Source organism: Babylonia areolata, chromosome 5 (assembly GCF_041734735.1).
Source record: "Babylonia areolata isolate BAREFJ2019XMU chromosome 5, ASM4173473v1, whole genome shotgun sequence".
NCBI classification, from domain to species: Eukaryota; Metazoa; Mollusca; class Gastropoda; order Neogastropoda; family Buccinidae; genus Babylonia; species Babylonia areolata.
Window position 1 is genome coordinate 6,768,604 of NC_134880.1, and position 15,529 is coordinate 6,784,132.

Consider the following 15,529-nt stretch of genomic DNA (forward strand, 5'->3'; position numbering starts at 1 on the left):
TTCGTGGGCTGCAACTCCCACGTTCACTCGTATCTACACGAGTGGGCTTTTTACGTGTATGACCGTTTTTACCCCGCTATGTAGGCAGCCATACTCCGTTTTCAGGGGTCCATGGGCTTCAAAAGCCAAAATTTAATCGGAAACAGACCCAGTCTGTGCGCAAAAATAGGAAAACAAAGGAGGTTATTGCTACTTCATTGGAAAGAGACTGCCCAACAGTAAAACTGCCGTGTAAAGCAGTCCGCCAAGCGGAAACCCCTGTCATCTTTAAAGTGATAGGTCCAATGGATCTGAACTTAGCGCCACTAGAATTTCAAGAGCTGAAAGAGACATGGCCGAACATTAATTTGGTCCACGGAAAGCCTTGCCAACCACAAAGCTACAGTCAAGAGTTTCAATGGGGATATGAAAGATATGCGAACGGCATGGTTGGCTGACAAAACTCAAACACTGGGAGCAACAGGCATCAGGTTTGTACAGTTCAATGGGGCAGCGGGTGGGAGTGGGGGTGGGAGTGGGGACTCTGTGCATCAGTTCGGTGTTCTCCTTGCGCCACAATATTTGCGTGTGAAGTTCGTGTTGGTCTTAACTATTTGTCTATCTCACCCAAAAGAAGCGATCTACGTGACAGAGACAGAATCTAGGAATTCATCCCTCCTAATCCAAATGGAGTTTTGCCAGCTGTTACAAGCTCCGATCTATCACAAACCCTTTTGCTGATGCTTGCCTTGGAAAAAGTAGGCTGTCTCAGGGGGAATGATGCTGTCATGACGCCAAGTTGGTTGTCATAATGTGCTTATTGTAAAGGTCAGATTTCCTGCATTGTGTGGCTGTGTTCCTGTATTAATTTGAACTTGATATTTGGAGGAAGGCTCGTGATGCATGTGTCTTTAGGCGCTGAGGTGATTATGTGTTCACGAGCTGTTGTTGTGAATACTGATACTGTTTTGAAGTGCACCAAAATTCTTGCCACTTCCCTCTCTGCGCACAGCTAAACTAGTCGCAGGAGTGACCTGGGGAAAAATAGACCTTGGGGTCTGAGAGTCATAGAACAGACAGTTACCATTCTGAGAGAGAATGTGAGACATATCTTTGATGAACTGTAGAGGTTCAGGGAAGCGGATTTTGAAGTTCTGGTGAGTCAGTAATTTCGAGTTCGGTAATGAGAAGTTCAGTGACATCGTTTAATCTAAATTTTGTGAATTTCGATGTTTTATTTTCATTTACGTTTCTGAACACTGGTTCAGTAAAACGAGAATGGCGACGCAAGTCATGTGAGTACTATTTTTACTAGGTGTTCGATTTAACTACAGTTAGGTTCTGAGGATGTTTCAGGATCCTCAGCGCCTGGCCTGTTTTCGGACGAAAGTGTTTGGCTGAAAAATCGCCCACCGAAAGATGTTTGGGAAGCACCAACTGACAACACAGTTTTGAAAAGAAACCAATGAAAATAATCATTTAAAAACTTTAACGGGAAGTGTAAGGGAGAATATAAAAGTATTGTGCTTTCCTGGATTGGACTTTTTATATGATTTATCTCTGAAGGGAAAATGTGAACATGTGTTTATTTTTCTTTGAATTATTAATAATCAGAAAGGAGTGTCTTTACGTTATGTTGTTTATAGGACGAACAACAGCCTGAGCTATGACATTCCCTCCTGCACAACACTGTACAGGCAGATGGCATTCTTCCCGAGGACCATACCAGAATGGAACAAGCTGCCTCAGGAAGTTGTGACAGCCGAGTCACTGGACTGCTTCAAGTCCAGACTGGTCTCTAAAAGTGAATCCCCCACCCAACCCCCCCATTTCCCCCTCCTTTCGCCCAGCACTGCCCCCCTCACCCTCCTCCTAACCACCCATACACCCCAAAATCACCATCCCCCCCCCCCCCACACACACACACACACACACACCCCACGCTGAACGTGCACTGGCTGGCCAGGTCGCAAAAAATTTTTTTTTTCTTCAATCCTCACAACAGCACAACCCTCAGCAACCTCCCCAAACTATAACAGAATCATCAATATAATGTTGGTTGTATAAAGGAAGAAGAAGGAGTTTGTTTCAGATGTGATGAAGGAAATATATCGATTGTTATCCATCACTTCTGTCACAACCACGCCCTACCAGCCGCAATCAAACGGCATGGTTGAGAGATTCAATGGTACGTTGAAAATAATGCTTAAAAGAGTTTGTTCCGAACGTCCAGCAGACTGGAATCGTTACATTCCTGCCATGATGTTTTCGTACCGGGAACACCCGAATGAAAGCACAGGGTTTTCCCCGTTTGAATTCTTGTTCGGACATACTCCTCGTGGTCCAGTTTCCATTTTGGCAGATAAATGGTCAGGTAAAAATGTTTCTGGTGTGGACAAGAATGTTTTTCAGTACGTTTTCAACCTACAAAACAGAATCATGACTGGATGTGAGATAGCACAGAAAAATGCTTTTACTAGTGCTCAGAGGTACAAACACTTTGCAGACTGCAGGGCCAAGGCGCGCTCACTTCAGTCTGGTGATCAGGTTCTGGTTCTGTTGTCTGAAGAACAGAACAAACAAACTGAAGTGGAAAGGTCCATTTACTGTTCTTGAAAAATGTTCACCAGTGAAATATCAGACTGACATGAAGGGACAAAAGAAAAAATTTCACATCAACATGTTAAAAAAGTACATTGAACGGACAAATGTGTCAATGTTCCAACTGTGCATGTGTCAGAACCAAAAGTGTGTGCTTCTGATGTATCTCACATTGTACCTGTGGATTGTGTGACCATTTTCTGACAGTTCCCCTCCTAGTCAAGTGGTCATTTCCCCCAACCCCTGTATTCTGTACGACTGCTGTTGGTGTACAAGATAGTGACGATACTGTTACTCTCCCTACTCTGTCCAGAGTGAGACATACAAAGACGTGAAAATTGCCTAAGACTTACTCCCCTCTCAGAGACAAGACATGAAATCCTTATTGAAGGACTTTTCTGACATGATGACGGACAAACCAGGTGATGTAAAAAATGCTGACCCTCACAGAATCGTACTGATACCCCAGTACGTGTGAAACCATATGCATTACCATTCACAAAGAAGCAAATAATCGAACGTGAATTGAAACTCATGCTGGATCTGGTCATTATTGAACCTTCTTCTTTACCGTACAGGCACCTGTGGTGCTGGTTTCAAAACCTGATGGTTCAGTACGGTTCTGTATTGACTATCGTGCACTTAATAAAGTCACGGTATTTGATGCTGACCCAATCCCCGATGTTGAAGAGCTTCTCTGCCAGCTAGTAAAGTCCTGTTACTTTGTAAAAATTGATCTTACAAATGGCTACTGGCAGATACCAATGGCACAAGAGGACAAATACAAAACAGCTTTTCAGACCCCGTTTGGTCTTTACCAATGCCATTTGGGTTACAGAACGCTCCTGCAACTTTTGCACGCATGATGAGAAATCTGCATTTGCATGAGTTGTCAGCTGTCAATTTCTTTGATGACATTCTTCTGGCACAAGAGACCTGGAAACTCCTTTTGTCTGCATTACGCAAATTTTTTCTGTGACTGAGTTCTTTTGGTCTCACTACCCGGCCATCAAAAGTTCTCGCTGGTTTTCAGGAACTAGAGTTCCTTGGCCACACTATTTCAGTGGGCAAGATCACGCCAGAAAGGAAGAAAGTGGAAAAATTTTTAAACCTACAAACTCCCACTTCCATGAAGCAAGTAAGATCAGTGCTAGGCCTTCTGTCCTACTACAGACGGTACGTACCTGACTTTGCTTCCCTTACTGCCCCTTTGACTGCCTTGACGAAAGGACAGAGCAAACGGCCCATTAAGTGGACAGAAGACCGCCAGAATTGCCTGAAGAAAATACAGGACGTTCTTAACACGTTCCCTGTATTGGTTTTACCAGATCTTTCACAGGAATTTGTCCTGCGAACAGATGCCAGCAGCGCTGGCATGGGAGGTGTTCTCCTCCAGAAAAGAGATGACTTGCTGCATCCAGTGCAATTTGCCAGCAAAAAGTTCACAACAGCTCAGCAAAAGTACTCAACCATTGAGCATGAGTGTCTGGCTGTTGTGTGGGCTTTTGAAAAATTCGCTTGCTTTGTCGTGAAATCCTTTCACTCTTCAGACTGACCACAGACCTTTGACTTTCCTCAAAGCGTCAAAGTCCAAGAACAGTCACCTTCTGCGCTGGTCTTTGACGATTCAAGAGTACAATTTCCAGGTCAAGCCCATCTCTGGCACTAACAACACAATAGCGGATCTGTTGTCACGTGAGTGAGATTGCTGATTAGTATTTGCATTCCACAAGTGATATTGCTCTCTTTTTTTTCTTCTCGAAGTCATGTGAGTACTATTTTTTACTAGTTGTTCGATTTAACTACAGTTAGGTTCTGGGGATGTTTCAGGATCCTCAGCGCCTGGCCTGTTTTCGGACGAAGGTGTTTGGCTGAAAAATCGCCCACCGAAAGATGTTTGGGAAGCACCAACTGACAACACAGTCGTGAAAAGAAACCAATGAAAACGATCATGATTTATCTCTGAAGGGAAAATGTGAACACAATTGTTTCTTTTTCTTTAAATTATTAATAATCAGAAAGGAGTGTCTTTACGTTGTGTTGTTTATCCCTGGGTATGAGTGAAGTCAGAATGCGAACGTTGTGTGCGAGTCTATCTGTCGTGTGAGCTTGAGTTGAGTGAATGCGGCAGCGTGACAGATGCTTTGAATGATTTCGTGAAATAACCGAAGCGTGCGATCAGATTTCAAGACATCACTTGAAAGTCTGAAAGATTTCGTGAAATCTCCAATGGCCACCGTGCTTTCACAAAATAACTACATTTTTCATGGGTTCTATATCAAATTACTGTTTTCATTCTCTCTCTCTCTCTCTCTCTCTCTCACACACACACACAAATAGAATTTGTATATGTGTATAACATATATGTATATTAGTAAATATTCAATAACCAATGAAAGAATACATGAATGGATAAAGAAACAAACACAATCACCAACAGATTTATAAATATGAATAGTTACAAATAAACAACGAATGAAATTAAATCCAACTCCAGTGGGTGGGTGATTATATGACTAATCGCAAAACAAACAGTCCAAGTAAAAGATAAACAAAAACATTGTATTGCACAGTAAAAAAAAAAAAAAAAAAAATCACAATATTGATTAGTCAGACTGCCATTGCAGCATTCACAATTTAAATATGCATACACGTACAGGCTTATACACCAGCGCACGCACATATAAAGACCCTGTTCACACACGCATACACAAGCACACTTACACACAAGGGCAGACAAATGTAATAAAAACGACAACAACAAAAATCCTGTCATTTGGTCAGGAACAAAGGACAACATACTTGCTAAAAAAGACACTCCAGTCGTAAACCACTTCAACTCCAGACGACACGACCTTTCACGCTTAGCAGTGGCGGCACTTTGGTGCAACAGCCGTGGTATGTGTCAAAACAGGAAACCTATGGAAAGCCAAATCATCACCAGCCTTGGCACAGTGCAACCTCACGGAATCAATGTCAGAGAGTGACACCAGTTGTGCTCCCTCCCATTCCCATCCTCTTCTCCCCCCCCCCTTCCCACTGACACCACCCTCCCTCTCTCTTCCCATCCACCAGGTGTGTGTGTGTGTGTGTGTGTGGATTTTTTGTTTGTTTGTTTGTTTTTATCACACCCCCACCTCATCTTCCTCCCACCACCCTCTCCTCCAACAAATCATTGAGCTGAGCAGCAGTTTCCAGCCATTGAGATGTACTCACCTCTTCAATACAAACTACTGTGACCTGCGCAACACCTCTTCACTTGACAAAGAGTTTTTGACTCGAAACGTCGTTCTTATCTTCATCTTAAGGTACCCATGATTCGGAAAATCAGCTGACCACCTGCCGTGGTGACCTTGAACAGAACAGACCAGACTTGTCGTGCTCGCTGAGGGTTCAAAAAGAAACGGAGGCTGTTCAACGTTAGCACTGATTCAGCTGCCGCTCTGTGGAAGAGCTCAAGCAGTCTCGGGCCTACCTACCCCAAACGTGCTGCCCGTCTTCAGCAGGGCGTGGGAATTTTGGTGGACCAGTTGAGTTTGCTGTCGATGATGGAGTCCAGGTACTTGTACTGGGCCACCAACTCCGCTTCCTCCCCCTTGATGACCAGTGGGATGGGCTTGGGCGGGTTCCTCTTCCTCTGGAAGTCGACAACCATCTCCTTGGTTCTGGCCTTGCTCATGGGGATATGGTTGTTGTCGCACCTGCACCCAGTGCTCTCGCTCGCTGGGATGAGGCTGGTCAGCGACGTGTCATGGGACAACTTCACCTGGTGGCTTCCCTTGGTGGAGCGACGGCAGTTACATGTGTGATGTGAGAACAGCACAGGGGAGAGGACACACCCCTGCGGCGATCCGGTGTTGGTGCGGACCTCTGTTCAAGTGATGGGCGAAATTGTCATCCGGACCCTCACATGATGTGGCCGCAGTTTCAGTTTCAAAGGGTTCACTGTGCGTCGTTTTGGGGGGTGGACCCTACCTCCTGTCCAGACGTAAACGTTCCTTTTTTCTTCTCAATAATTAATGTTGTCCAAATTGTATGTGTTTCGATGTATGTGTATTATACTGTCTAAGATGATTTCTTTGATTATCCCACACACAGAACCCACATACTCACATCCGAGCAACCTAGATCTGAGACAACTCCAAACACATGTATAATATTAAAATACTCACTGAAATTGTCCATGAAAACGGAATATTCAGCCAAAGAACTTGGTATATTTGAAAGAATACCACTTTGAATACATTTAGAAACAATGTATTAATCGAAAACTGACATGTGATGGAATAAAAGGGGAAAAACAAGAAAGAAAACAGAAGGGGGAAAAGGGGGGGGGGGGAGATTGGGGAGTGGAGGGGCTAGGGGGGCGAGGGGGGAGGGGGGGTGGCCAATGAAGAAGGTGTGTGAAAGCACCAACAAAACAAAACAACCAAAAAAACAAACAAATAAAAAAAAATCCAGCCGATTCTATATTAGGGCTACCGGAAGCGGGCTACCATACTTCTACTACTATGCACTACTACTTGTACTACCATCCTAGGCTACTACTTCTCAGTACTACAAGTCAGTGTACCACACTGAGTGCTACGACAGAGTAAAAAAAAAAAAATCCTACAGTGGTAAAAGAACGATGATAACAACCTTCGAGCACAGCTGTCCACTCGTGTCGAGCGTTGGGTCCTGAGACTGCAGCCCTACGAACTGACTGCACGCTACCGCCCAGGCGCTGACAACCCTGCTGACTACCTCAGCCGCCACCCTGTCGCCCAAGACCCCAGTAGCCGATCTGTACTGATCGCAGAAGATTATGTGAACTACATCGTCCACACATGAATTCCAAAAGCAATGACCTGTGATGAAGTCGCAAAAGCCACAGTAATTGACCCAACACTGACTGCAGCCATCAATGCCGTCACCACCAACCAGTGGCATGTGCGCAGTGCGGACATTGATGAGAAAACATTTCACACGCTGTTCTTGTGCCACTCTGAACTGTCACTCGCCTACAACGCCAGCATCATTCGTCCTTCCTGCGTCACTGCAGCAGAAAGCTGTCAACATTGCACACAGCAGCCATCAAGAGACAGTCAAAGCAGTTGCCCTGCTGTGAGAGAAAGTTTGGTTTCGCTGTATGCAAGCCACTGTGGAGGCCACTGTCAAGAACTACATGACATGTCAGATCGCCATGCCAACCACTGCACGGGAAGCACTGCAGATGTCCGAACTGACTGAAGCCCCTATGGACGGAGCTGTCCTGCGACTTTGGACACCTACTCAACGGCCAGTACTTGCTTATGGTCACGGACGAGTACTCCCGCTACCCAGTCATTGACATCACAGACTCAACGTCGGCCAATACAGTCATCCCCAGACTGGACAAGATTTTTGCTGAATTCGGGATGCCGCGCACACTGAAAACCGACAATGGCCCGCCATTCAACTCCCGTGACTTCGCAGCTTACTGCAATCACCAAGGCATCCACCACCACAAGATCACACCTGAGTGGCCGCGTGCCAATGGAGAGACTGAACGCTTCATGCGAACTGTGAAGAAAGTGGTCAAAAGCTCTACGCTACCAAACTTCCATCAGGATCTGCACCGTTTCCTGCTAGACTACCGCACGACGCCGCTCTGCACAACAGGAGTGGCCCTAGCCACGGCCTTGTTCCATCACCCCATCAGGACAAGGCTGCCGGAACTGCCAGCTGAACACCAGGATGACAGTGTCATGCACAACAGGGACGCACAGCAAAAAGCGCGCATGAAGCTGTACGCGGACAAGGCATATACCACCCGCCCGCTCCCCTCCCATCGCAGTCGGCGATCCCGTACTCCTGAAGAACTCACACCCAACCAAGGCTGACACCCCGTACCAGCCCACCCCCCTTGTTGTCATCAGCAAGAAGGGAAGCATGCTGACTGCTCAGCGAGGTGCCCAGCGCGTGACCAGGAACAGCAGCTTCTTCAAACCTTCCCCCAGGCACCCCACGCCAGCTGAGAGTGAGGAAGACAAGGCTGATCCCATAGACAGTGGACCCGCACAGCCGGACACTCAGGCGCACACTGCTCCGAGCAATCACTGTGTCTGCTGAACCTCTGACACTTCGCCACTCTGGACGCGAGGTGCGCAGACCAAGGCATCTGGTAGCGTTTCAGTCAGGGGACAAGAAGGATAGGAAATTGATACAAAAGAAGCTTAGAGGTGAATTACGAAGGGGACAGAGGGAATTCAAGTCAAAAGTAGAGCAACAGTTTCAGACAGGGAGAATGGCAGATGCATGGGATGGGTTAAAAATTATCACTGGAGAAACGAAAAGGAAAACAGTAGCTTGTAAAATGGAAAAGGATGAAGAGATTGATTTTTCAAATAAACTGAATGATTTCTACTGTCGGTTTGAAAGGAATGAGCTGGGAAGGGAACTGGATAGTGTTATCTCACAGTTGCAGGAAAAGATCAAAGATAGGAACACAGGTGAAGACTTTGAGATCGATGCAAAAGTTGTTGAATCTTTATTTTTAAAACTGAATGTCACAAAGGCAATTGGCCCCGACAATATCTGCGGAAAATTACTGAAAACATGTGCTTCCCAGTTGTGTGACGTGTTCTGTAAAATTTTCAACTGGTCTCTGAAGGACTGCTCTGTCCCCAGCATCTGGAAAAAATCTACTATCTGTCCTATCCCCAAGAAAAAGAACCCAGCCGCACTAAATGATTACCGTCCTGTTGCCCTGACTTCAGTAGTGATGAAATGCTTTGAAAAAATTATACTCCGACATCTTCTTTCTTTCACTGAACAGCAGCTTGACTCTCGTCAGTTTGCTTATGAAGCACACAGAAGTACTGACGATGCTATCCTAACTCTCCTTCATAATGCTTTCCTTCATTTGAATAACACGGGATCTTTCGTTCGTATCCTTTTTGTTGACTTCTCTTCTGCTTTTAACACAATACAACCTCATCTCCTTGCCCTCAAACTGCTAGGCATGGATGTTGATCCGAAGCTTACTCTTTGGATAGTAAGTTTTCTTCTCAATAGAACTCAGTCCGTCCGCTTTCATTCTGCCCACTCTTCTCTAAAATCTACTTCTACTGGTGCACCCCAAGGTACAGTGCTGTCCCCTGTTCTTTTTACACTGTACACAAATGACTGCAGAGGCACGGAGGAAACTCCTGTCATAAAATATTCTGATGACTCAGCAATTGAAGATCTGTCCAACTCTGATGCTATTTATTCCAGTGAAATTAAAAAGTTCTGTTCCTGGTGTGAGAAAAACTATCTGGATCTCAACGTATTGAAAACAAAAGAAATGTTAATAGATTTTCGGAAAGACCCCTTGCCTGTAGCTGACCTTGTTATTGATGGTCAAACAGTGGAGAGGGTCAATGAATATAAATATTTAGGGACCATCTTAGACAATAAGCTGACTTTTGACAGAAATGTTGATTCCATTCATAAGAAATGTCAATCTAGAATTTTTTGTTTACAGAAGCTTAGAAATGTTGGTATAAATTCAAATATTCTTCAAAGTTATTATCGATGTTGTATCGAGTCCGTGCTTACAGTTTCATTTATGTGCTGGTATGGAAGTTTGGGAGTGAGGAGTAAGCGTGTTTTGAACGATGTCATGAGTGTATGCAGTAAAATTGTGGGAGTGAAACAAGCTAGTATGCAAGAGCTGTATGAAAGTCGAGTGGTTAAAAAAAGCAGGCAGATAGCAACTGACGACACCCATATTTTAGGAAAGTATTATGAACTGTTGCCATCAGGACGACGCTACAGAACTTTAAAGTTGAAATCCAGAGCTCTGAAGACTTTTATTCCACGTTCAATTCACCTTTTAAATTCTTGAGAACTGTGTGTGTGTGTGTGCGTGCGCGCGCACTCTCATGTGAGACGTGTGAAAGTCCGTGCATGATAGGCTGTACCTTGTTCTAGTTGTGGTGTGTGTGTGTGTGTGTGTGTGTGTGTGTGTGTGTGTGTGTGTGTGTGTGTGTGTGTGTTTACTGAGCTTAAAACGTGACAATTGGTTATAATGAATGTGCAATATGTAGGAAGAATAATGTGCAATATGCAGGATGAATGTACAATGAATATGTCTAATGCTAACGTCCATATTCTAAATATATTTCTGTTTAATAATTGCGATGTAATAATTAATTGCAATGTTTTTAAAAGCGAATATGTGAAATGCTTTTATTTGAGAACATATGTTTATTACTCTTGTTTAATCAAGTTATCCGCGTGTGTGGGGTGAGTGGTGGGGGGAGGGGGGGGGGGGGGCGTGCGGTGCGGGTGTGTGCTGATTATCTGGTTGTGGTTTTCCGCAATTCATCTTTATTCTTATCTTATCTGTCTATTATAACCAATGTGTAGTATAGTAAGCTATGTTTATAATTATATTCAAATAATGTTTCTTAATTCTTTCTGTTTTTACATTAAGAATACTAGTTATTACCTGCAGTGTGTGGATGTATGTATGAAACGATGTATGTGATATTTTTTTACATTTGTATCTTCGTAATATTTGTAGGGGCTGTTGTTGGCTTTTACAGCTATGGTCACCATGTTGTTTACTTGTCTATGTTGTGATAATGCACCTGACCAAATTTCTCCAGTTGGAGATAATAAAGTTATTCTTATCTTATCTTATCTGCATGATTTTGTCCTTAACTTTGTCCACTGAGATATGGATACCCGTCATTCAACACCATAAACGTTGTAAAGATCCCCATAGTGTTTGAACTTTTCTTTTCTTTTCTTTTTCAGGGGGAGAGAAGAAAAAAAAGAAGACAGTGACAGTTACAGTTTTTCTTCTTTTTTTTTCTTTTTTTGTTTTTTTGTTTTTTGTTGGTTTTTTTGTTTGCCGTTGTGAGATTCCAACGTTTCTGTGACTATTAGTTACAGTTCTTTTATTTGCCTTGTGAGGTTCCAAATTTTCAGACAGATGATCACTTTACTAGTTTCGCGATACTGTTATGGTCGACTGAGAGGTCGGATGGTTAGATGGTTGAAAGAAAAAAGTTGTTTTCAGTTCCAAAACTACACTTGACGCAGCCAGTCAAGGCCCTTTCAGCAGGACTAACATGATGCTGAGTCAGCAGAAACCCCCAAGCCTTTATATAAAAAAAAGAAAAAAAAAGAAAAAAGAAGAAGTTTAGAATGTTCTAATGGAAGACTGGAACATGCAGCTAGAGACTGCTTCCTCAGGTAGTACTAGTATACATACTGTGTTCCAGTCCTTGATGATCTGCGGGGCTGCTAAGGTGGCAACCAGTTTTCCGAGGGGGTGTGCATCGAACCCGATTCGATCCATAACCACCGTACACTGACTTGGATTAACTCACTCAGTACGGCCAGTCCTCTCTTCTCCTCTACACATACCCCTCGGATGTCCTGTGGGTTTCTCAGTGACCCAACCTTTAGCTTCTGTCGTCAGAATTGTTGTATTCTTTGTCAACATTCACCTCTTCAGTATAAGAGCCTTCCGCTTGCAATATTTTGATGATGGTAACTGGGGTGAAACGCTGTTAACGTCGTCTCTTTCGCCGTTCGTATGGATAGAGTTAACGGATCTTTAACGTGTATATTTGATGCTCTGCCCGAATGTGCCCACAAAGCGGTTCAGACACGATAGCAGATCTGATCTTCTTCTTCTTCTGTTGTGTAGCCACAATCAACATGTTGATTATTTTGCCACATATATTGGGTTTCCGCAGACTAGTTACTTGAAAAAAGAAAAGAAAAAAGTTCTATGTGGATTGATCTGATGTGGAAGATTGATCGCTAATCACGGTTTGTTAAAGATGGGTCGGTTAGAATCATGGCATGTTGGTTTCCGGGCGTATGGATGGACGATAGCCACTGGAGGGCATGTGTCACAGCTTCAACTTCCATCGTTAGGCTGGAGGTTGTGACTTTGTAGGCAGCATTCTCTTCCCAAATTGTTTTTCCATTTTGTTTCGCAGTGAATCCCCAGCCAGACTGGTCTTTGGTGACTGAGCCATCTGTGTATATGATGATGTCCTCTTCTTTACTGTTTTCTTCTATGAGTAGCTTCACTTCCGCATCAGTTTTGCCCTCTGGCCATTCCCGACAATGTCTTCCTAGAGTGGGTGAAATGACTGTGTTGAATAGATGGTTGAGGTTTTCGGGGTTTTTCTCCCATTCTTTTGTTTCTTTCAGGTCTTGTAGTCGGCATACTAGCTGGATTGTGTCTTCTGCTTGCCCCATCCATGATCTTCCTCGTCCTAGACGGCTGCCTTTTGGTTCTTTGACTGCGTCATGCAGTGGGTTTTGAGGGTTTTCTAATGCTTTGAAGTAGGTCTTGACCTGTTCTAACTTGTTTCTGGCCTGCACTGAAGGAAGGTCAAGCAGGTATCGCATGGTTTCTGTGGGCGTGTCTTTTGTTGTTCCAAGGATCAGCCTCATAGCTTCATTTTGGACTCTTTCTAATTTTAGGAGGTTGCTTTGAGACGGTGTTGTTAGCCCAAGTCCGTAGTCGATCACACTGAGGACGAGTGATTGGTATAGCAGAAAGAGGTGGCGTTGTTCAATTCCTTTGGTTGCCATTGCTTTTAAGACTGAAAGGCCCTTTTTGCATTTGAGAACAGTATTTTCCGTATGTTTTCTGAAGGTCAGCATCCTGTCGAAGTGTATTCCTAGGTAGCGTAGGCATTCAGTTTTCTCAATTTGAATCCCATCAAATGACACAGAAGGTGGTGATTTGCTCGCGGTTTTGTTGTTGAGGGTGCACAGCAACGTTTGGGCTTTCGCTGGATTGATCGAAGATCCTGTGTCTTTGCACCATTGAGCAATATTATTTAGTTGTTTCTGGACGGCTTTAGTTCTTTCCTGAGCATTTTTCGAAGTTTTGAAGACCAGGCCGTCATCCGCAAGGGTAAGCACCCGAGCAATTCCATTGTTGTTTAAGTCTGCAAGGCCCTTCGTGTAGACATTGTAGAGGACAGGAGAGAGCGGAGACCCTTGTGGCAGTCCCATGGATAGTTTAGAAGGTGCAGACATCCAATCTCCGAGGCGTAGGACGACGGTTCTTTCCTGAAGCGCTGCTGCTATCCATCTTGTCAGTGTCAAACTTACTCCATACCTTAGTAGCAGCTCCATGAGGTGCGCAAACTGGACTTTATTGTAGGCATCTTCAAGGTCAATTGCTACTGCTAGTGTTTCTTCTTTTCTTTGAAATCCTTCATACACCTCATATGCAAAAGCAGCTGCATTTTCCCATGTGGACTTGCCTGTTCTGTAACCACCTTGATTTGAAGGGAGAATGTGCCTGTGTTCAAGATCCCTTGCAAGTTTCCTGGCTATCATGCGTTCCATGAGCTTTCCAACAATGTTTTGCATGGTTAGGATCCGGTAGCCGCTTACCTGACGATGGTCCTTTCCTGGTTTTGGTATGGGTTTTAAGAAGCTGTGTGTCCAGTCCTCCAGGACCTGTCCATTGTGGAAACTGTTTTGATATAGATTGAAAAGTTTGCTTCTGTCTTCTTCCGATAGCTCCTTGATGTCTGAGTAACGAACTTTGTCTGGGCCAGGAGCCGATTCTTTCTTGCATTTAGCTATTGCCTCGTTTAGATCATCCATTGTCAAGTCATCATCAGGTCCAGTCTGCATAAGGGTTTGGTTTAACTCCTCAACATATTTCTTTTTCTCATCTAAGTTTCTTTGATCACTCTGTTGTATGAAACGTTTGAGCAAGGCAGATCCTTTTTCTTCATTTGTCTTAAGCTTGGTTCCGTCAGTGTCTAACATGTCTGGGGTTGTTGTTGTGCACGTTTTCCCTTCCATGCGACGATAAAATTGCCAGAACTCTGTCAATGTTGTGTCATAACTGAGTGCCTCGCAAAACTGTTTCCACTTGTCATTTTTGGCCTCTTGAGCAATGACTTCAAACTGTTTAGTTTTTTCTTTCATTTTTGTTTCAATATCTTTGTCCGGAGATGGTTTTGTTCTTTCTTTTTGCCAAAGTTTGACAGCCGCATGTTTTTCTATCCAGGCTCTCTCTGTGTCGGTATTCCACCATGGGGGCTGAATAGTTTGCATCCTGTTCAGTGCCGTTCTTTTGTTTCTTCTGCGTCTTAATTTTTCGATGACGGTTGTCTCTTTGGTTTCATACTGAAATGGATCACGCAGTTTCATACAGGGTTTATCGGACAGTTTCTGTAGACTGAAAGCTACTGGGAGGTGGTCGCTGCCTTGGTATGGAAGCGTCTCTGCATTCATTTCTGCTCTGAATTTTGGAGATGTTAGAGCGATGTCGATCACACTGTCACTGTCCCCTTGTCTTGTTCCAAGGCGAGTTGGGGATGTGGTTGTTAAAGGGCTAAGAAGAATTTCCCCTATCATTCCTTCAAGTGCGAGTCCTTGTGGGTTGGTGTTCCGCTGGTCCCATAACTTCGATCTTGCATTTAGGTCTCCACAGATAATGACCGAGTCTCCAAGTTCGTTCTCTATTTCCTCTAAAAAGGCCCAATCCTCTTTTGTTGTGCAGGTTCCTGGGTGAACGTAGGCATTGATGAGCACGATGCTTTTGTGAACTCCGTCAGGTTTTTCAAGACGCACCCCCAATAATTCACATGAGTTGCTACACCATTTCTCTAGATTTATAGTGGAAACTTTGTTTTTTAGGTTTTTGTTCAGTATGATTGCTACCCCTCTTCCTTCATTCCTTTGAAAGACTGAAATTCTCAAAATGTATTGGTCTGTCTGCACTTGTCCTGGTCTCTTGGAGACATAGAATGTCAAAATCATATGCCAATTTCTCAATTGTTGCGATTCTCATTCTTGCGCTGGAACAATTCCAACTGCCGATTCTAAAGAATTTCTTTGACAGCCGCTCTGAACCTCATACAGAAAATTGAAAACGGAATGGGAAGCCCAGAGTGGCATAACGCAATGCGCAACTTTCAGATTAAAAAACTCACATGGT

At 44.0% G+C, this 15,529-nt stretch overlaps 1 protein-coding gene across 1 annotated transcript in view; it reads right to left on the bottom strand.

Moving 5' to 3' along the window:
* The window catches only part of LOC143282339 (alpha-(1,3)-fucosyltransferase C-like), an 8,993-nt gene extending 3,522 nt beyond the window's left edge, over nt 1-5,471 (bottom strand). The window contains exon 1 of the mRNA XM_076587946.1: nt 5,383-5,471. The gene's annotated coding sequence lies outside the window, so the exon portion shown is untranslated. The remainder of the gene's footprint in view (nt 1-5,382) is intronic.
* Between the last annotated feature and the right edge of the window lie 10,058 nt (nt 5,472-15,529).